Raw genomic sequence first — 23,873 nt, 5'->3', positions numbered from 1 at the left:
GATCTTTGGATCCAACCACCATGTCTTTGTGCAACTCAGAAAAGGTGAACGGATGGACTCTACATGCCTGGTTCTCACCGTGAAGCATGGAGGAGGAGGTGCTTTGCTGGTGACACTGTTGGGGATTTATTCAAAATTGAAGGCACACTGAACCAGCTTGGCTACCACAGCATCTTGCAGCGGCATGCTATTCCACCCAGTTTGCGTTTAGTTGGACTATCATTTATTTTTCAACATGACAATGACCCCAAACACACCTCCAGGCTGTGTAAGGGCTATTTGACTAAGAAGGAGAGTGATGGGGTGCTACGCCAGATGACCTGTCCTCCACAGTCACCAGACCCGAACCCAATCAAGATGGTTTGGGGTGAGCTGGACCGCAGAGTGAAGGCAAAAGGGCCAACAAGTGCTAAGCATCTCTGGGAACTCCTTCAAGACTGTTGGAAGACCATTTCCGGTGACTACCTCTTGAAACTCATCAAGAGAATGCCAAGAGTGTGCAAAGCAGTAATCAAGGCAAAAAAAAAATTTTGAGTTGTTTCACATTTTTTTGTTAACTATTTCATTCCACATGTCTTAATTCATAGTTTTGATGCCTTCAATGTGAATCTACAATTTTCAGAGTCATGAAAATAAAGAAAACTCTTTTGAATGAGATGGCGTGTCCAAACCTTTGGTCTGTACTGTAATTCCCCTGTCTGTCCTCCTTCCCCTGTTTCTTATTACCGAAGTGGTGAGTGGTGGGACAAGTAGGGACTAGGCAAACTATGTCAGACCCGCTTAGAGACGTTTGGGAGCTCAGGGTGCAGACATAGATTAGTGTCAGGTGGTGTCACGCTCGGACTAGGGGAGGTTTGGTGTGAGGTCAAAAACACAACTAAACAGGGGTTACACCATGACAAACAAGGTGTACACCGGGGAAACTATAACAATGGTGGGCACTAGCGCTAGTGAGAGGGAAGATGGGCACCTCCTTACTTACCTGCTTCTGTACCCTGCACTCCTAGTCAGTCCCTATACAGGTTTCTCACCTGTCAACGAGCCGGAACCTTAAGCCCTGAGATGACACTGTAATAGTTCCTGGCTAGGGTGTGGAAAGGTGACGGACGCTAGCCTCACTGCTGTACTGAAACAACACACCGAGAAAGGAAGACAGACACGGGGAAAACATCACAACAGACTGCTGCAGTCAAAAGCAAGACTGCAGCCATGCCAGCAACTCCAAGAGAGGGTTTCAGCAGCTCCTTTTTCCTCCAAGACCAGATTCCAAATGAATCAAGAATAACCAGCAGAGGGTATATAAAGGGACTGGGAGTGGTCCAAACTGAAAACAGCTAATCAGGAGTCTGAGGATGCTGCAAAGCAAACTGACATTAAGTGCCGTTTCACACATCTCGCATTTCGCCGGATCCAGCACACTACTGTACAATGGCATCGCAGCAAGCTCCGGTCACATGACAGCATGTAACCGGAGGTTGCCGCGATGCCATTGTACTGTATTACACTGTACTGGAGTGTGCTGAATCCGGCAAAATGCTGGATGTGTGTAACGGCCCTAACCCTCTCTATACCAAGGAAAGAAAACCATATTTATAGAGTCTCACCAGGTAAAGTGAGACACAGACTCAGAACTTGTCACTAATCTCTTTCAGCAGAGAGACGACCGTGACAGGTGGTGACTCGTCTCCCCTCTCTCATCCGTAAAGGCCTTTCTACCCTTTTCCATCCAGCGTTGTAACCTCTGTGTTGTAATGTGCACCAGGCGATCCCTTTAACGAGAATGAGAATGGGGGGTCATAAAAGGTAAGAATGTTTGTAGTGTATGGTCCAACCATCATTATTATAAACTAGAAGGTGGCCCGATTCTACGCATCGGGTATTCTAGAATTTACGTATTGTGTAGTTCATGTATGATTTTTGTTATATATATATATATAGAGAGAGATGTTGTTGTCTGTAGTTACCAAGTGTTTGTGTAGGCGCTGTACATGTTCTGGGTGTTGTCTGGGTGTGACGGGGGGTGAGAGCGGTGTTGTATGTGTGTTGCGTGTGTTGCGTTGTTTGTGGAGCGCTGTGTGTCTGTAGCGTTGTGTGTGTGTTGCGCAGTTTGTGTGTGTGTGGTGTGTTTTGGGGGGAGGTATGTTTTGTGCAATGTGTGTGTTGTGCGGTATGTGCATATATTTGTGTGTGCCGCGGTGTTTGTGTGTTGGGTGTTGTGTGTGTGCAGCGTTGTCTGTGTGTGTGGGTGTCTGTGTAGGGCAGTTGTTTGTGGTTCCCAGTGTGTGTGTGTGTGTGTGGTGTGTTGTGCAGTGCGCGCGCGTGTGTGTGTGTGTGTGTGTGTGCATCAGCCTCTCTTCTCTCAGCCTACCTCTCCCAGCCTCCCTCCTCCCAGCCTCCCTCAGCATCAGCCTCCCTCTCCCAGCCTCCCCAGCATCAGCCTCCGCCAGCATCAGCCTCTCTCCTTCCAGCCTCCTCCAGCATCAGCCTCCCTCTCCCAGCCTTCCCCAGGATCAGCCTCTCTCCTCCCAGCCTCCGTCCTCCCAGCCTTCCCCAGCATCAGCTTTCCCTTCCCAGCCTCCCTCAGCATCAGCCTTCCCCAGCATCAGCCTCTCTCCTCCCAGCCTCAGCCTCTCTCCTTCCAGCCTCCCCCAGCATCAGCCTCTCTCCTTCCAGCTTCCCTCAGCATCAGCCTCCCCTTCCCAGCCTTCCCCAGGATCAGCCTCTCTCCTCCCAGCCTCCTTCCTCCCAGCCTCCTTCCTCCCAGCCTCCCTCAGCATCAGCCTTCTGCTCCCAGTCTCCCCCAGCATCAGCCTCCCCATGCATCAGCCTCCACCAGCATCAGCCTCTCTCCTTCCAGCCTCTCTCCTTCCAGCCTCCCCCAGCATCAGCCTCCCCTTCCCAGCCTTCCCCAGGATCAGCCTCTCTCCTCCCAGCCTCCTTCCTCCCAGCCTCCCTCTCCCAGCCTCCCTCAGCATCAGCCTTCCGCTCCCAGTCTCCCCCAGCATCAGCCTCCCCAAGCATCAGCCTCCACCAGCATCAGCCTCCACCAGCATCAGCCTCTCTCCTTCCAGCCTCCCCCAGCATCAGCCTCTCTCCTTCCAGCCTCCCCCAGCATCAGCCTCCCGTTCCCAGCCTTCTCCAGGATCAGCCTCTCTCCTCCCAGCCTCCTTCCTCCCAGCCTCCCTCAGCATCAGCCTTCCCCTCCCAGTCTCCCCCAGCATCAGCCTCCCCAAGCATCAGCCTCCACCAGCATTAGCCTCTCTCCTTCCAGCCTCCCCCAGCATCAGCCTCCCCAAGCATCAGCCTCCACCAGCATCAGCCTCCCTCGTCCCAGCCTCCCCCTCCCAGCCTCTCCCAGCATCAGCCTCTCTCCTCCCAGCCTTCCCCATGATCAGCCTCTCTGCTCCCAGCCTTCTCCAGCACGCCGTGCTCCTCTGCCGACACTCACACACCCAATCGCATCCACTCACACACACCCGATCGCATCCACTCACACACACCCGATCGCATCCACTCACACACACCCGATCGCATCCACTCACACACACCCGATCGCATCCACTCACACACACCCGATCGCATACACTCACACACACCCGATCGCATCCACTCACACACACCCGATCGCATACACTCACACACACAGACACTGACGATATCGCACATACGCGCTTATACTCACAACATCCGGGGATATCACATGCTTCTGGCCATGTGATCCTCCGGCAGGTCCTGGAAGATCACAACAGCACAGTATCGCCGCCGAGAAGCAAGCGATATCCCAGGATGTTGTGAGTATGTGGATGCGATGTGATGTGTGTGTGTGAGTGAGTGTGATCTGATTTGTGTGTGTGTATGTGTGTGTGCTGTTATGTGTGTGCTGTTATGTGTGTGCTGTTATGTGTCTGTATTTTCCGCCGCTGCAGGACCTTGATGTGTGGATGCGATGTGATGTGTGTGTGAGGTGTGTGTGAGAGTGAGTGTGAGCCGGTGTACACTGGTAACTATGATACACATCGGGTAACTAAGGGACCTTAGTTACCCGATGTGTATAATGGTTAACAGCGTTCACGGGCTCCGTGAAGATCCCAGCATCGCAAGGTTATGTGTGGCGCTGCTGGGATCCTGACAGAGCCGGTGTAGAAGCAAGCGATATCCCAGCATGTTGTGATGTGTGAGGTGTGTGTGAGAGTGAGTGTGAGAGTGAGTGTGATCTGATGTGTGTGTGTGTACTCACCTGGGAATCGGGGCTCCGTGTCAGTTGGGCCAGAGCGAGCGTGCATTGCGTGAGGGGGGCGGGGCCTGCAGAGAGCCGGGGCGAGAGGCCAATCCGTGGGGGGGGGGCGGGGCCATGGCGAGCCCAGCGGCCAATCAGCTTTGTGTCACCGTAAGGACACAATTTCGGAGCATGACAGACAGACAGATAGACAGACAGACAGACAGACAGACAGACAGAATAAGGCAATTATATATATAGATATATATATACTAGAAGGTGGCCCGATTCTACGCATCGGGTATTCTAGAATTTACGTATTGTGTAGTTCATGTATGATTTTTGTTATATATATATATATATAGAGAGATGTTGTTGTCTGTAGTTACCAAGTGTTTGTGTAGGCGCTGTACATGTTCTGGGTGTTGTCTGGGTGTGACGGGGGGTGAGAAGCGGTGTTGTATGTGTGTTGCGTGTGTTGCGTTGTTTGTGGAGCGCTGTGTGTCTGTAGCGTTGTGTGTGTGTTGCGCAGTTTGTGTGTGTGTGGTGTGTTTTGGGGGGAGGTATGTTTTGTGCAATGTGTGTGTTGTGCGGTATGTGCGTATATTTGTGTGTGCCGCGGTGTTTGTGTGTTGGGTGTTGTGTGTGTGCAGCGTTGTCTGTGTGTGTGGGTGTCTGTGTAGGGCAGTTGTTTGTGGTTCCCAGTGTGTGTGTGTGTGGTGTGTTGTGCAGTGCGCGCGCGTGTGTGTGTGTGTGTGTGTGTGCATCAGCCTCTCTTCTCTCAGCCTACCTCTCCCAGCCTCCCTCCTCCCAGCCTCCCTCAGCATCAGCCTCCCTCTCCCAGCCTCCCCAGCATCAGCCTCCGCCAGCATCAGCCTCTCTCCTTCCAGCCTCCTCCAGCATCAGCCTCCCTCTCCCAGCCTTCCCCAGGATCAGCCTCTCTCCTCCCAGCCTCCGTCCTCCCAGCCTTCCCCAGCATCAGCTTTCCCCTCCCAGCCTCCCTCAGCATCAGCCTTCCCCAGCATCAGCCTCTCTCCTCCCAGCCTCAGCCTCTCTCCTTCCAGCCTCCCCCAGCATCAGCCTCTCTCCTTCCAGCTTCCCTCAGCATCAGCCTCCCCTTCCCAGCCTTCCCCAGGATCAGCCTCTCTCCTCCCAGCCTCCTTCCTCCCAGCCTCCTTCCTCCCAGCCTCCCTCAGCATCAGCCTTCTGCTCCCAGTCTCCCCCAGAATCAGCCTCCCCATGCATCAGCCTCCACCAGCATCAGCCTCTCTCCTTCCAGCCTCTCTCCTTCCAGCCTCCCCCAGCATCAGCCTCCCCTTCCCAGCCTTCCCCAGGATCAGCCTCTCTCCTCCCAGCCTCCTTCCTCCCAGCCTCCCTCTCCCAGCCTCCCTTAGCATCAGCCTTCCGCTCCCAGTCTCCCCCAGCATCAGCCTCCCCAAGCATCAGCCTCCACCAGCATCAGCCTCCACCAGCATCAGCCTCTCTCCTTCCAGCCTCCCCCAGCATCAGCCTCTCTCCTTCCAGCCTCCCCCAGCATCAGCCTCCCGTTCCCAGCCTTCTCCAGGATCAGCCTCTCTTCTCCCAGCCTCCTTCCTCCCAGCCTCCCTCAGCATCAGCCTTCCCCTCCCAGTCTCCCCCAGCATCAGCCTCCCCAAGCATCAGCCTCCACCAGCATTAGCCTCTCTCCTTCCAGCCTCCCCCAGCATCAGCCTCCCCAAGCATCAGCCTCCACCAGCATCAGCCTCCCTCGTCCCAGCCTCCCCCTCCCAGCCTCCCCCAGCATCAGCCTCTCTCCTCCCAGCCTTCCCCATGATCAGCCTCTCTGCTCCCAGCCTTCTCCAGCACGCCGTGCTCCTCTGCCGACACTCACACACCCGATCGCATCCACTCACACACACCCGATCGCATCCACTCACACACACCCGATCGCATCCACTCACACACACCCGATCGCATCCACTCACACACACCCGATCGCATCCACTCACACACACCCGATCGCATACACTCACACACACCCGATCGCATCCACTCACACACACCCGATCGCATACACTCACACACACAGACACTGACGATATCGCACATACGTGCTTATACTCACAACATCCGGGGATATCACATGCTTCTGGCCATGTGATCCTCCGGCAGGTCCTGGAAGATCACAACAGCACAGTATCGCCGCCGAGAAGCAAGCGATATCCCAGGATGTTGTGAGTATGTGGATGCGATGTGATGTGTGTGTGTGAGTGAGTGTGATCTGATTTGTGTGTGTGTATGTGTGTGTGCTGTTATGTGTGTGCTGTTATGTGTGTGCTGTTATGTGTCTGTATTTTCCGCCGCTGCAGGACCTTGATGTGTGGATGCGATGTGATGTGTGTGTGAGGTGTGTGTGAGAGTGAGTGTGAGCCGGTGTACACTGGTAACTATGATACACATCGGGTAACTAAGGGACCTTAGTTACCCGATGTGTATAATGGTTAACAGCGTTCACGGGCTCCGTGAAGATCCCAGCATCGCAAGGTTATGTGTGGCGCTGCTGGGATCCTGACGGAGCCGGTGTAGAAGCAAGCGATATCCCAGCATGTTGTGATGTGTGAGGTGTGTGTGAGAGTGAGTGTGAGAGTGAGTGTGATCTGATGTGTGTGTGTGTGTACTCACCTGGGAATCGGGGCTCCGTGTCAGTTGGGCCAGAGCGAGCGTGCATTGCGTGAGGGGGGCGGGGCCTGCAGAGAGCCGGGGCGAGAGGCCAATCCGTGTGGGGGGGGCGGGGCCATGGCGAGCCCAGCGGCCAATCAGCTTTGTGTCACCGTAAGGACACAATTTCGGAGCATGACAGACAGACAGATAGACAGACAGACAGTCAGACAGACAGACAGAATAAGGCAATTATATATATAGATAGGAGTATTCAAAGGAAGCTACATGAAACAGTCATCAGCCAGTATCTGTGTATGTATGGATGCAAAAGTGCTATTGAGCACATAGAAGAAGAATCTGTAACATATGTCACATCTGGGTAGTAGGTGCCAGAGGCACTATTAGGCCCAGATGTAGGGGCCGAGCAGTGGTGTGGTTTTTCTGCGGTGTTGTGCCATTTTGGGTATCACGGTGCTCCTACCTGGTTCCCGACTCTCAAAACCCGTTCCCAGGGTACAGCTGTATGAGGTAGATAGATAACAATAAGACAGCACCTTGGTAAGAACAGTTCAAACACTTTACTGCATAACACAATGATGGTTCACATCTTCTGGAACATTTAGCTGCAACACTGGATCTCTATACAAGCTTTGGTTAGTTGGCAGCTGGACTGGTGCTCTGATATAGAAAATCTATAACTGTGGTTTGGCCTTGCTGTGATGGGCTCTGATAAGACTGTCTGGCAGGTACAGGACATTAGCCGCCCTTGTCACCTGCTCATCACCTCCAGCCCGGCTTGTCTCAACTGCCAACTGTCATCTCTCCCTGGTTACTATAGTGACCAGCCTATAGAGCAGGGGTCTCAAACTCAGCTGGGTGTATGGGCCGCACACAGAAAAAAAATAATTTGAGGGGCCGCATTCTTTTCAGGACAAAGTGACATTGGTAGTGGTACCATATATATATATATATATATAACGCACACATTTTTTTTGTAAGTAATACAGTTTTATTTACAATAAGCACTGCATAGTAATTTTGGCCAACATCTTGTAATAATGTGCCCCATCCTGTTCCCCATTCTGTAAAAATGTGCGCATCCTTGCCCCCTTGTAGCAATGTGCCCCATGCAGGTCCCCTTCTTATAATAATGTGCCCCCATGCAGGTCCCCTTCTTGTGGTAATGTGCCCCATATGCAGGTCCCCTTCCTATAGTAATGTGCTTCATGCAGGTCCCTTTCTTGTATTAATGTGCCCCATGCATGTCTTCTTGTAGTAATCACACACACACACACACACACACACACACACACACACACACACACAAACCCTGTACAGCCTCAGCTAACAGACACACACACACACACACACACACACACACAAACCCTGTGCAGCCTCAGCTAACACACACACACACACACACACACACACTCTGTGCAGCCTCAGCTAACACACACACACACACACACACACACACACCCTGTGCAGCCTCAGCTAACACACACACACACACACACACCCTGTGCAGCCTCAGCTAACACACACACACACACACACCCTGTGCAGCCTCAGCTAACACACACACCCACACACCCTGTGCAGCCTCAGATAACAGACACACACACACACACACCCTGTGCAGCCTCAGCTAACAGATACACACACACAAACCCTGTGCAGCCTCAGCTAACAGACACACACACCCTGTGCAGCCTCAGCTAACAGACACACACACACCCTGTGCAGCATCAGCTAACAGACACACACACACACCCTGTGCAGCCTCAGCTAACACACACAAACCCTGTGCAGCCTCAGCTAAAACACACAAACCCTGTGCAGCCTCAGCTAACAGACACAGACACACACACACACACACACCCTGTGCAGCCTCAGCTAACACACACACACACACACACACACACCCTGTGCAGCCTCAGCTAACATACACACACACACAAACCCTGTGCAGCCTCAGCTAACACACACACACACACAAACCCTGTGCAGCCTCAGCTAACACACACACACCCTCTGCAGCCTCAGCTAACACACACACACACACACACACAAACCCTGTGCAGCCTCAGCTAACACACACACACACACACAAACCCTGTGGAGCCTCAGCTAACAGACACACACACAAACCCTGTGCAGCCTCAGCTAACACACACACACACACCCTGTGCAGACTCAGCTGAAACACACACACAAACCCTGTGCAGCCTCAGCTAACAGACACACACACAAACCCTGTGCAGCCTCAGCTAACACACACACACACACACACACAAACCCTGTGCAGCCTCAGCTAAGACACACACACACACCCTGTGCAGCCTCAGCTAACAGACACACACACACACACACACCCTGTGCAGCCTCAGCTAACAGACACACGCACACAAACCCTGTGCAGCCTCAGCTAACAGACACACACACACACACCCTGTGCAGCCTCAGCTAACAGACACACACACACAAACCCTGTGCAGCCTCAGCTAACAGACACACACACACACACACACACACCCTGTGCAGCCTCAGCTAACAGACACACACACACACACACACCCTGTGCAGCCTCAGCTAACAGACACACACACACACACACCCTGTGCAGCCTTAGCTAACAGACACACACACACACCCTGTGCAGCTTCAACTAACAGACACACACACACACACACCCTGTGCAACCTCAACACACACACACACACCATGTGCAGCCTCAGCTAACACACACACACACACACACACCCTGTGCAGCCTCAGCCAGCAGCAGAAACACACACACACACACACACACACCCTGTGCAGCCTCAGCTGACACACACACACACACCCTGTGCAGCCTCAGCCAGCAGCAGAAACACACACACACACACCCTGTGCAGCCTCAGCTGACACACACACACACACACACACACACACACACACACACACCCTGTGCAGGCTCAGCCAGCGGCAGAAACACACAAAAACATTCTGTTCACCTATCCTCCGTCGGCTCAGCAGCACGCAGGCATGTGGACTCGATAATGATCACAGCTCCTGCCTGTCACTGCTGAACTTTCTGCCGGCGCGTGCAGAGCACTCAGAGCAGTTCTCACTGCACAACAGCCACTGGCCAATCACAGGTAAGCATCTGAGGTCATATGGAGCAGGTGCTTGCCTCTGATTGGCAGGCGGCTGTTATTGTGTTCTGCAGCGAGAACTTTACTGTGCCCGGCAAAGGCAAAACTGTAAACTGAAATAGATAGCTGGAGGCTGCGGCCTCTTGCACCGGTCGCCATCTTTACCGGGTCCATGGGCCAGCGGGCCGCAAGAAGCCACCTGAAGGGCCGCATGCGGCCCGCGGCCCGCGTGTTTGAGACCCCTGCTATAGAGGATATTGATCAGACATGTTCCCATGTTACAGTTCTTTGCCAACACTTACCACCACCTGCTGGTCTCCAGTGGTATTACAGACTAACAGCTTATATTTAATTGAACAATGACACCAGACAATACTGTACATCAAATCATAAATTATTCTACAGACTTCTATGAATGCAGAAACCTTTGTAATGGCTCCTTCTGGGTCATTACAAGTGCTCCTTTGTATGGAGGAATCGAGAGATACCGTATTTTTCGGACCATAAGACGCACTTTTTTCCCCCCAAATGTTGGGGGAAAGTGGGGGGTGCGTCTTATGGTCTGAATACAGGGCTGCGGGGAATGAGGGTGCTGTGGTGGAGTGGGTCATCGGGGGCACGAGCAGGCTGTAGCAGCCTGCCGTGACCACGTGGACCCGCTCATTTAATATGCACGCCCATCCTCCCGCCCATCATCTCTCAGCGCTGAAGCCGGAGCTGACAGGTGGGCGGGGTGATGGGCGGGGGATAAACAGCCGGCCCGCATGATCACCCTTGGCAACTGCAGCCTGGAGTGATCATGTGCGGCTGTATTCACTGCCTCCCGCACATCATCATCAGTGCGGGGGGCAGTGAATCAGTACACATTACTCACCATTCCCCTGCAGCACCGCAATCTCCTCCTGTCTCCTCCGGTCAGCTGACTTGCGTGGAGACTAGCGGGGCGCACAGCGATGACGTCATTGCTGTGCGCACGTGTCCACACGCAGCCGCCGGCACAGACATGAGATTGCGATGCCGCAGGGGAATGGGGACGGCTCCGCTCAGCGGCGCTGCCGCTGACATAGACGGTAAGAGGAGCAGGGAGTGAGGTGAGGTAAGGTGAGTATGAACGTTTATTTTTTTTTATGTGCCACAGGATGCGGCCATACACCAGGATGATTGGGTAGACTTCACCACATTCAAAAATGCAATTCACACATTTCGCTTGGCCCTTACCTCGGCTAAACAGGAATACTTCAGAAACCTCATATCCTCTTTAACACACAACCCCAAACAGCTCTTCAATACTTTCAACTCCCTCCTTCGCCCACCACTGCCCCCTCCAACCTCCCTCATTTCCGCAGAAGAATTTGCCACATATTTCAAAGAAAAGATCGACCAAACCAGACAAGTCTTTTCTGCTCAACCACCACAACCCCTTCATATAACAGACCACTGCTCCTCCCCCATAAACTTCCTCTCCACTATCACCGAAGAAGAGCTTGCACATCTTCTCTCAAAAGCGCACCTCACCACCTGCGCACGTGATCCCATCCCATCCCACCTCCTCCCCAACCTCACCACTATCCTAATTCCAGCCTTAACCCATCTCTTCAACCTATCTTTATCAACTGGTACCTCCCCTTCTGCCTTTAAACATGCAACAGTCACACCCATCCTAAAGAAACCTTCCCTCGACCCAACCTCTGCTGCCAGCTATCGCCCCATATCGCTACTCCCATTCGCCTCAAAACTCCTGGAACAGCACGTCCATGCTGAACTTTCCTCCCACCTCTCCTCTAACTCTCACTTTGACAACCTACAGTCCGGCTTCCGTCCACATCATTCCACTGAAACTGCCCTGACAAAAATCACAAATGACTTACTTACTGCCAAAGCTAACAACCACTTCTCTATACTCCTACTTCTAGACCTATCCTCAGCTTTTGACACTGTTGACCACTCCCTCCTACTACAGATCCTCTCTTCCCTTGGTGTCAGAGACCTCGCCCTCTCTTGGATCTCTTCATACCTCTCCAACCGCACTTTTACTGTCTCCCACTCCCACACAACCTCTTCATCCCGTCCTCTCTCTGTTGGTGTCCCTCAAGGCTCTGTCCTGGGACCATTACTTTTTTCTATCTATACATTTGGCCTGGGACAACTCATAAAGTCCCATGGCTTCCAGTACCACCTATATGCCGATGACACTCAGATCTACCTCTCTGGTCCAGATGTCACTTCTCTGCTGTCCAGAATCCCAGAGTGCCTATCTGCTATATCTTCCTTCTTCTCCTCTCGCTTCCTAAAGCTCAATGTGGCCAAAACTGAGCTGATCATCTTTCCTCCATCTCCCCTACACTCTCTACCTGATCTATCTATTACAATAAATAACATCACGCTCTCCCCAGCACCCAAAGTTCGGTGCCTCGGAGTGACCTTTGACTCTGCCTTGTCCTTCATACCACACATTCAATCCCTCACCACCTCCTGTCGTCTTCAACTCAAAAATATTTCCAGAATCCGTCCCTTCATCAATTCTCAATCTACAAAAATGCTAGTGCATGCTCTCATAATCTCCCGCCTCGACTACTGCAACATCCTCCTATGTGGTCTCCCTGCTAACACGCTCGCCCCTCTCCAGTCCATCCTTAATGCTGCTGCCCGACTGATCCACCTCTCGCCTCACTACCACCCCACTTCTCCTCTCTGCATGTCCCTTCACTGGCTCCCAATCTTCCATCGTATCCAATTCAAACTACTAATACTGACTTACAAAGCCATCCACAAATTGTCTCCTCCATATATCTCTGAACTAATCTCTCGCTACACTCCAAAACGTAATCTCCGGTCCTCCCAAGATCTCCTTCTATCCTCCTCTCTCATTCGCTCCTCATGCAACCGTCTCCAAGACTTCTCCCGAACATCCCCAGTCTTCTGGAACTCACTGCCTCAACACGTCAGATTATCTACTACACTTGCAAACTTCAAACGGAACCTAAAGACTCATCTGTTCAGAAATGCCTATAACCTTGAATGACCTCACTGCCCCACCACCGTGCGGAGCTGCCGCCCCACCACCGTGCGGAGCTGCCGCCCCACCACCGTGCGGAGCTGCCGCCCCACCACCGTGCGGAGCTGCCGCCCCACCACCGTGCGGAGCTGCCGCCCCACCACCGTGCGGAGCTGCCGCCCCACCACCGTGCGGAGCTGCCGCCCCACCTACACCCCACCTACTGTCTCCTCCCCATAATCCTATAGAATGTAAGCCCGCAAGGGCAGGGCCCTCTTCCCTCTGTACTAGTCTGTCTACTGTAACTTGTACATGTATTTTGTATGTAACCCCCTTCTCATGTACAGCACCATGGAATCAATGGTGCTCTATAAATAAATAATAATAATAATAATAATATATGAGCAGGATAGGGGTTTATTATGAGCAGCATGGGGAGTATATGAGCAGCATGGGGAGTATATGAGCAGGCTGGGGAGTATATGAGCAGCATGGGAAATATATGAGCAGGCTGGGGAGTATATGAGCAAGCTGGGGAGTATATGAGCAAGCTGAGGAGTATATGAGCAAGTTGGGGAGTATATGAGCAGGACATTACCCCCATAACAGTGTTAGCAGCAGATCCTTGCCCCATAACAGTGTGTCATGACCACATTTTTGGCTTAAAATTTTATTTTCCTATTTTCCTCCTCTTAAACCAGGGTGCGTCTTATGGTCCGGTGCGTCTTATAGTCCGAAAAATACGGTAGCTGCCAGTCGAACACAAATCAAGATTTATAACAAAACCTCCTAAAGTATATGTCTGACCTGGAGCTACAAGTTCATAATATGCTCTCTATCGTAGACTTTCTCTAGCTGCAAGCAAGAAAGATATGATAAAATATTGCACTATCCTTAGGGACACCAAATTCTCCATTGCTGTCTTTGAGACCTATCATGAAACTGCAGACCGGTGAAAACCGTGGTCCTATGTTTGTCAGTAGAGTGCAAACTATAGAATTAAGGAGTAGTGTATATCTGTATAACTCCATGTAGCAAATATGTCTCCCGCTGTTGATGGTCTCATCACTGTTCAGTTCATTTATGCTTTATATATCCCCTTACATACAGTCGTTAATTTTTACTCACAGTGGTCTCAGAAAACAGCACTAAGAGACAAGCCAAATCACGGTACATTTGTGCACCAGTACAGACACCTGCATGGTTGCAAGCGACAAGCATCATCTATATATATAATTGCCTTATTCTGTCTGTCTGTCTGTCTGTCTGTCATGCTTCAAAATTGTGTCCTTCCGGTGACATTGTGTCCTTACGGTGACACAAAGCTGATTGGCCGCTGGGCTCGCCATGGCCCCGCCCCCCCACACCGATTGGCCGCTCGCCCAGGCTGCGCCCCCACACGGATTGGCCAGTCGCTCGCCCAGGCTCCGCCCCCCCCACAGATTGGCCTCTCGCCCCGGCACCCTGCAGGCATTGGCAATTTGGCCACGCCACGCCCCGCCCCCCCTCACGCAACGCACGCTAGCTCTGGCCCCGCCCACCTCCCCCCGCGCATTCCCCGAACTGACACGGCTGTCACGGAGGTGAGTACTGTACTCCCCCCCCCCCCGTCCCCCATCCCCCGCTCGCACGGGAGTGGTGTGGGCTCCCGTGCGAGCGGGGGACGGGATACGTTGGCATGGTTACAAGCGCATCAAGGTCCTGCAGCGGCGGAAGATCCACACGCACACACATAACAGCACACACACACACATACACACACATCAGATCACTCTCACACACACACCTCACACACACATCACACACACATCACATCGCATCCACACACTCACAGCATCCGGCGATATCGCTTGCTTCTCGGCCTCGATACTGTGCTGTTGTGACCTTCCAGGACCTGACGGAGGATCACATGGCCAGAAGCATGTGGTATCTCCGGATGTTGTGACTGTGAGCGCGTATGTGCGATATCGTCAGTGTCTGTGTGTGTGAGTGTATGCGATCGGGTGTGTGTGAGTGTCGGGATCGGGTGTGTGTGAGTGTCGGGATCGGGTGTGTGTGAGTGTATGCGATTGTGCGTGTGAGTGTCGGCAGAGGAGCACGGCATGCTGGAGGAGGCTGGGAGCAGAGAGGCTGATCTTGGGGGAGGCTGATGCTGGGGGAGACTGGGAGGGGAAGGCTGATGCTGAAGGAGGCTGGGAGGAGGAGGCTGGGAGGAAGGAGGCTGGGAGGAGAGAGGCTGATCCTGGGGAAGGCTGGGAAGGGGAGGCTGATGCTGAGGGAGGCTGGAAGGAGAGAGGTTGATGCTGGGGGAGGCTGGAAGGAGAGAGGCTGAGGCTGGGAGGAGAGAGGCTGATGCTGGGGAAGGCTGATGCTGAGGGAGGCTGGGAGGGGAAAGCTGATGCTGGGGAAGGCTGGGAGAGGGAGGCTGATGCTGGGGGAGGCTGGAAGGAGAGAGGCTGATGCTGGGGGAGGCTGGAAGAAGAGAGGCTGATGCTGGGGGAGGCTGATGCTGGGGGAGGCTGGGAGGAGAGAGGCTGATGCTGGGGGAGGCTGGGAGGAGAGAGGCTGATGCTGGGGACAGAGAGGAGAGGCTGATGCTGGGGACAGAGAGGCTGATGCTGGGGACAGAGAGGCTGATGCTGGGGACAGAGAGGCTGATGCTGGGATGAGAGAGGCTGATGCTGGGAGAAGAGAGGCTGATGCTGGGGACAGAGAGGCTGATGCTGGGGACAGAGAGGCTGATGCTGGGGACAGAGAGGCTGATGCTGGGGACAGAGAGGCTGATGCTAGGGACAGAGAGGCTGATGCTGGGGACAGAGAGGCTGATGCTGGGGACAGAGAGGCTGATGCTGCGGGCAGAGAGGCTGATGCTGCGGGTAGAGAGGCTGATGCTGGCGCAGCATGGCGGATGGAGCACGTTTGGGAGTGCGCAGCATGGCGGATGGAGCACGTTTGGAAGTGCGCAGCATGGCGGATGGAGCATGTTTGGGAGTGCGCAGCATGGCGGATGGAGCACGTTTGGGAGTGCGCAGCATGGCGGATGGAGCACGTTTGGGAGTGCGCAGCATGGCGGATGGAGCACGTTTGGGAGTGCGCAGCATGGCGGATGGAGCACGTTTGGGAGTGCGCAGCATGGCGGATGGAGCACGTTTGGGAGTGCGCAGCATGGCGGATGGACCACGTTTTGGAGTGCGCAGCATGGCGGATGGAGCACGTTTGGGAGTGCGCAGCATGGGAGATGGAGCACGATGGGGGGTGCGCAGCATAGGGGATGGAGCACGATGGGGAGTGCGCTGCATGGGGGATGGAGCACGATGGGGAGTGCGGAGTATGGCGGATGAAGCACGTTTGGGAGTGCGCAGCATGGCGGATGGAGCACGTTTGGGAGTGTGCAGGATGGGAGATGGAGCACGATGGAGGGTGCGCAGCATAGGGGATGGAGCACGTTTGGGAGTGCGCAGCATGGCGGATGAAGCACGTTAGGGAGTGCGCAGCATGGGAGATGGAGCACGATGGGGAGTGCGCAGCATGGCGGATGGAGCACGTTTGGGAGTGCGCAGCATGGGGGATGGAGCACGATGGGGAGTGCGCAGCATGGCGGATGGAGCACGTTTGGGAGTGCGCAGCATGGCGGATGGAGCACGTTTGGGAGTGCGCAGCATGGCGGATGGAGCACGTTTCGGAGTGCGCAGGATGGGAGATGGAGCATGATGGGGGGTGCGCAGCATAGGGGATGGAGCACGATAGGGAGTGCGCTGCATGGGGGATGGAGCACGATGGGGAGTGCGCTGCATGGGGGATGGAGCACGATGGGAAGTGCACACCTCCCCCCAACACACACACACACGCGCGCGCGCACTGCACAACACACCACACACACACTGGGAACCACAAACAACTGCCCTACACAGACACCCACACACAGACAACGCTGCACACACAAATATACGCACATACCGCACAACACACACATTGCACAAAACATACCTCCCCCCAAAACACACCACACACACACAAACCGCGCAACACACACACACAACGCTACACACACAGCGCTCCACAAACAACGCAACACACAAACAACACTGCTCTCACCCCCCATCACACCCAGACAACACCCAGAACATGTACAGCGCCCTACACAAACACTTGGTAACTACACACAACAACATCTATATATATATATATATATATATATATATATATATAACAAAAATCATACATGAACTACACAATACGTAAATTCTAGAATACCTGATGCGTAGAATCGGGCCACCTTCTAGTTGTATAATAAATAGCTTGGTGGTTGCTAGACGCTCCCAAAAATATTATTAATTTTCTTTTAGCGTGTGTCTTTAACTAATATTTGGGTTATAATCAGGGTTAGTTTATTATATTTTATCCTTTGGATTCCCACAACGGCAATATTTCTTTTTTTTTTTCACAAAGTACAGTATCTACATGATTATTGTTAATCAGTGATGGTTGGACCCGGACTATAAAAGTCTGGATTTCACGCGGTCTCAAACATGCTCGAGTGAAAGGCCCAGGTCCAGAATTCTTATGCAATTCCGGTTAATTATTCGGATCTGGCACTTGGGAAATAAAATAAAAGAAAAATAAAGAAAATAAAAATGAAGCAAGCGTTTCATACTTAACGAGACACTGGTGCGGCTGTAATTGCTCCAGTGGCCGTTCATTCACTTCCGGGGCTGCTCATTATTTTATTAATATATTTTTATAATATATATATATATATATATATATATATATATATATGTAATAAAATGATTATTTTTTTTTTGTTTTTTAACCAAAACGTTTTTATTGAAAATTTCAAAATATAAATAACACACAAATACGGGGTTAAAAAACCCCAAGACTCCCATCCCACCCGCTCAGTAAACATTCAATAAATACTCAAGACATGTATTGAAGATTCGCAGCTGTTTTAAGTGAAAAAAGAGATATTACGTAAATAAGCAAATGGAGGTTAATATAATTCTTACAACATCAGCTATTTGTTATGCACTGTGCTAGCAACGGCGGAACTTCAAGCAAATTATTCACTATAACATTTTGTGAGTACATTCAACAGCGTTCAATTCACAACTTCAGTTTAGAACATGCTAAGGCGAAATCTAAAAAGGTCCCTAGACACTAAACCCGAATCATCAATCCACAGGGCCCATAATTTGTCAAATTTAAGAATACAAGGGGCCGCTCATTATTGCTTATCCATATGCACTGCTTTCCCCACCCACCAGCTGTCCTGTCTATGATTGGTTGCAGTCAGACGTGCCCCCAGCCTGTGTGACAGTGTCTGACTACAACCAATCACAGGCGATGTCTGCAGGTCCCTCTCGTGGTATAAAATAAATAAAACATTTGGCATAGGGTCTCCCTATGTTATGATACCCAGCACAGATAAAGCATATGGCTACAGGCTGCAGCCCCCAGCTGTGCGCTTGTCTTGGCTGTGTATCAAAATAGGAGAAACCACATGCGGCTTTTTAAAAAAATTATTTACATAAATAATGTTAGAAAACAGCATGCGTCCTCCCCCAATTTTGATACTCGGCCATGATAAAGCCTGACAGCTGGGGGCTGGAATTCTCAGGCTGGGGAGACCGATGCTTATTGGGCCACCCCAGCCTAAAAATAGCAGCCTGCAGCTGCCCGGGGTTGTTGCATCCATTAGCTGTGACAATCTCAGCACTTTACCCAACTCCTCCCGATTGCCCTGGTGCGGTGGCAATCAAGGTAATAAGGGGTTAATATCAGCCCACAGCTGCCACTAAGCCCTTAGATTAGTGATGGGAGGCATCAATGAGATCTCCCCATTACTAATCTGTAAATAAAAAGAAATAAACACAAACACCGAAAAATCCTTTATTTGAAATAAAAGACAAAAAAGCACCCTCTTTCACCACTTTATTAACCCCAAAAACACCCCTGCAGGTCAAACGTAATCCACACGAGGTCTCAATTCCAGCACTGCTACATCTGAATTCACATCGAGCGGCCATAGAACATCACTGCCCACTGTGAAGTTCAGGCAGAGACTAACTGAGCCGCGCAATCAGCAGTGACATCATTCAGGTGATTTGCGGTCACAACTGGAGGACCATGGGAACCTCCTGCTGTGACCGCAAATCACCTGTGTGCCGTCACCACTGATTGCGCGGCTCATTCAATCTCTGCCTGAATCTCACAGCGGGCGGTCATTGTTCTATGGCCGCTCAGTGTGAATGCAGATATATAGCAGAATTAGAATCATCGTGAGACCTCGTGTAGATTACGTCAGACCTGCAGGGGTGTTTTGGGGTTAATAAAGTAGTGAAAGAGGGTGCTTTTTTATCGAAACGAGTACTGTATCAACATGGGCTGAAAGGCCACTCTGCCAGGAAGAAGCCATTACTCCAAAAGCAACAAAAAAGCCATATTAATGTTTGCAAATGCACACAGTTACAAAGACCTTCATTTTTGGGAGACATGTCCTGAGGTCTTACAAAACTAAATTTGAACTGTTTGGCCATAATGACCATCATTATTTTTGGAAGAAAAAGGGACAAGCTTTGAAGTCTAAGAGCACCATCCCAACTGCTGTGAAACAAGAGGGTGGCAGCATCATGTTATAGGATATTTTTGCTGCAGGAGGGACTGGTGCACTTCACAAAATATATGGCATCATGAGGAAAGAAGATTATGTGGCAATATTGAAGGAACAACTCAAGACATCAGCCAGGAACTTAAAGCCTGGGCGGAAATGGGTCTTCCAAATGGACAATGATCTAATGTATACTGACTGCCAAACTGGTTACAAAGTGGCTTAAGGATAACAAAGTCAATGTTTTGGAGTGGCCATCACAAAACTCTAATCTCCATCCTATTGAAAATGTATGGGCAAAACTGAAAAGGCCGGTGCGAGCAAGTTGACCTACAAACATGGCTCAGTTACACCAGTTCTGTCAGGAGAAATGGGCCCAAATTCCTACCAACTATTGTCAGAAGCTTGTGGAAGGAGATCTAAAACGTTTGACCCAAGTCATACAGTTTAAGGGCAATGGTACCAAATACTAATGAAATATATGTAAACTTTTGACTTTGCAGAAAGTAATAAAAATGCCTAAAAACATTCTTTTTCTCATTATTCTGGTATTTGGTAAATATAAATAATTTTGGTTCCTAATTGACCTAAAATGGGAAAGGTTTATTCTGATTTCATGTCAGATAGTGATAAAAACATGCATATGTGCCTTTTTAGATAATGTAATGTAAACTTCTGGTTTCAACAGGAGCTCTATGGAACGCTCACTCCGTCTGCAACAAACTTCATGATCTTTTCATCACCAATAAACTTTCCTTCCTCGCCATTACAGAAACCTGGCTCACCCCCTCTGACACAGCCTCTGCTGCTGCACTTTTTTATGGCGGTCTCCAACTCTCTCACACCCCCTGCCCCAGTAACAAGCATGGTGGAGGAGTTGGTTTTCTTTTGTCCGACCAATGCTCCTTTACACCAATTCCACTGCCACCCTCTGGTACTCTTCCCTCTTTTGAGGTGCACTCCGTACGCATCTACGCTCCCTCCAACCTTCAACTGGCCGTCATTTATCGCCCTCCAGGGCCAGCCACTGCCTTTTTTGATCATTTCACCACCTCGCTACTACACGTCCTTCCCACCGACATCCCCACCATCATCATGGGTGATTTCAACATCCCCATTGACACTTCCCACTCATCTGTCTCCAAACTTCTAACACTCACTTCCTCCTTCGGCCTCACCCAATGGTCTTCTGCAGCTACTCACAAAGATGGCCACACACTGGACCTTATCTTCACTTGCCTCTGTTCCCTATCTAACCTCTCTAACTCACCTCTCTCCCTGTCTGACCACAACCTACTCACATTCTCTTCCCTCTCTTCTCCAAGTACGCAACCCTCCCTCCACAAACTTTTACACCCTCGCAGAAATATCAAACACCTTGATTTACACGCACTTTCTCAGTCCCTTCTCCCTCTCACAGACATTGCTTTTGTACACGATGCAGATGCTGCTGCAACTTTATACAACACCACCATCTCTGCAGTTCTCAAATCAGCTAACCCCCTCACACACACAAAAACCCGCACAATCAACAGGCAACCCTGGCACACGAGTCAGACTAAAGAACTGAGACGGGCTTCCAGAATTGCTGAGGGCAGATGGAAGAGGTCTCATTCCACTGAGCTCTTCATTGGATATAAAGAGTCCCTCATCACCTTCAAGTCCACACTCACTGCTGCAAAACAAACTTACTTCTCATCCCTCATATCCTCTCTCTCTCACAACCCTAAACAGCTATTCAACACTTTCAATTCTCTCCTCCGTACTCCAGCACCACCTCCCTCTCATCTCAACTGAAGAATTTGCCTCTTTCTTCAAGCAGAAGATTGACAACATCAGAGCAAGCTTTGGCCCACAATCACCACAGCCCCTCATCATAGCTACTCAGCCCTCTTCCTCCAAATCCAGCTTCTCCACTATGACAGAAGACAATCTTTTCACTCTACTCTGAAGATCACATCTAACCACCTGTGCACTTGACCCGCTCCCATCGCAACTCATCCCCAACATCACTGCAATCCTCATCCCAGGCCTAACCCATCTCTTCAACTTCTCACTAACAACCTCTCACTAACAAGTGGTGTATTCCCTTCATGCTTTAAACATGCCTCGATTACGCCCATCCTCAAAAAGCCCTCCCTTGACCCATCCTTTGTGTCAAACTATTGCCCCATATCCCTTCTCCCCTATGACTCAAAACTACTGGAACAGCATGTCCATCTTGAATAGTCCTCATACCTCTCCTCCTGCTCCCTCTTTGACCAGCTACAATCTGGCTTCCGACTGCATCACTCTACTGAAACTGCCCTAACCAAAGTCACCAATGACCTACTAACCATCAAAGCCAAGCGACACTACTCTGTCCTCCTCCTCCTGGACCTGTCCTCTGCCTTCGACACAGTAGACCACTCCCTCCTACTACAAATTCTCTTGTCTATGGGCATCACAGACTTGGCCCTATCTTGGATCTCCTCATACCTAACCGACCAAACTTTCAGGGTCTCCCATTCTCACACCACTTCCTCATCTCGCCCCCTATCTGTCAGTGCACCCCAAGGTTCAGTTCTTGGACCCCTGCTGTTCTCCATCTACACCTTTGGCCTGGGACAGTTCATAGAGTCCCATGGCTTTCAGTATCATCTCTATGCCGATGACACACAGATCTACCTCTCTGGACCTGACATTACCTCTCTACTAACCAAAATTCTACAATGTCTGTCTGCTATTTCATCCTTCTTCTCTGCGCAATTCCTAAAGCTTAACATAGAAAAAAAAGAATTCATTGTCTTTCCTCCTCCTCACTCAACTCCTTCAACAAGCCTTTCCATCAAACTTGATGGTTGCTCATTCTCCCCAGTCTCACAAGCTCGTTGCCTTGGAGTAACTCTCGACTCTGCGCTATCCTTTAAGCCCCACATCCAAGCCCTCTTCACTTCATGCAAACTACAACTCAAAAATATCTCCTGGATTCGTGCTTTCCTTAGCCAAGAATCAACAAAAACATTAGTGCATGCCCTCATCATCTCCAGCCTCGACTACTGCAACCTCCTGCTCTCTGGCTTCCCTTCCAACACTCTTGCACCCCTCCAATCTATCCTAAACTCTGCAGCCCGCTTAATCCACCTCTCCCCTTGCTATTCCCCAGCCTCGCCAATCTGCCAATCCTTTCACTGGCTTCCCATCGCCCAACGACTCCATTTCAAAACATTAACCATGACATACAAAGCCATCCACAACTTGTCTCCTCCTGACATCTGTGACCTAGTCTCCCAGTACCTACCTGTTCGCAACCTCAGAGCCTCACAAGATCTCCTTCTCTACTTCTCTCTTATCTCCTCTTCCCAAAATCGCGTACAAGATTTCTCCCGTGCCTCCCCCATACTCTGGAAAGCTCTACCTCAGCATATCAGACTCTCCCCTACCGTGGAAAGCTTCAAGTGGAACTTGAAGACCCATTTCTTCCAACAAGCCTACAACCTACAATAACCCTCAGTCCAATACACCACTGTGCAACCAGCTCTGTCCTCACCTATTGTACCATCACTCATTCCCTGTAGACTGTGAGCCCTCGCAGGCAGGGTCCTCTCTCCTCTTATACCAGTCTGTTTTGTATTGTTAATGATTGTTGTACATATACCCTCTTTCACTTGTAAAGCGCCATGGAATAAATGGAGCTATAATAAGAAATAATAATATTCTCATACAGGTGATACTAACCAAAATGTAAAATTTGTAGTAAAGTTGGTGTGCACTCGGCAGACTAAAGGCCGCTTCACATGCTACGACATCGCTAAAGCGATCTCGTTGGGGTCACAGAATTTGTGACGCACATCCGGCCGCATTAGCGATGTCGTTGCATGTGACACCTATTAGCGATTTTGAATCGTCGCAAAAATGTTCAAAATCGCTAATCGGTGACATGCCTCCCTATTCTCGATTATCGTTGCTGCTGCAGCTAGCGATGTAGTTCCTCGTTCCTGCGGCAGCACACATCGCTATGTGTGACACCGCAGGAACGAGGAACCTCACCTTACCTGCGTCTGCCCGCAATGAGGAAGGAAGGAGGTGGGCGGGATGTTACGTCCCGCTCATCTCCGCCCCTCCTTTTCTATTGGACGGCGGTTCAGTGACGCTGCTGTGACGTTGCTGTGACGCTGAACGAATCGCCTCCTTAGAAAGGAGGTGGTTCGCCGGTCACAGCGACGTCGCCAGGCAGGTAAGTAGTGTGACGGGTCCGCACGATTTTGTGCGCCACGGGCAACGATTTGCCCG

The 23,873-nt window shown here is 51.1% G+C and overlaps 1 protein-coding gene across 1 annotated transcript in view; it reads left to right on the top strand.

Annotated features, from left to right (window-relative positions):
• Window positions 1-23,873, top strand: part of LOC142291957 (tubulin alpha-1B chain) — a 114,786-nt gene that overhangs the window by 49,934 nt on the left and 40,979 nt on the right. The gene's annotated exons all lie outside the window — the stretch shown is intronic.

Source organism: Anomaloglossus baeobatrachus, chromosome 2, assembly GCF_048569485.1.
Source record: "Anomaloglossus baeobatrachus isolate aAnoBae1 chromosome 2, aAnoBae1.hap1, whole genome shotgun sequence".
Classification (NCBI taxonomy): Eukaryota; Metazoa; Chordata; class Amphibia; order Anura; family Aromobatidae; genus Anomaloglossus; species Anomaloglossus baeobatrachus.
This window is presented reverse-complemented; position numbering and strand designations above follow the sequence as displayed.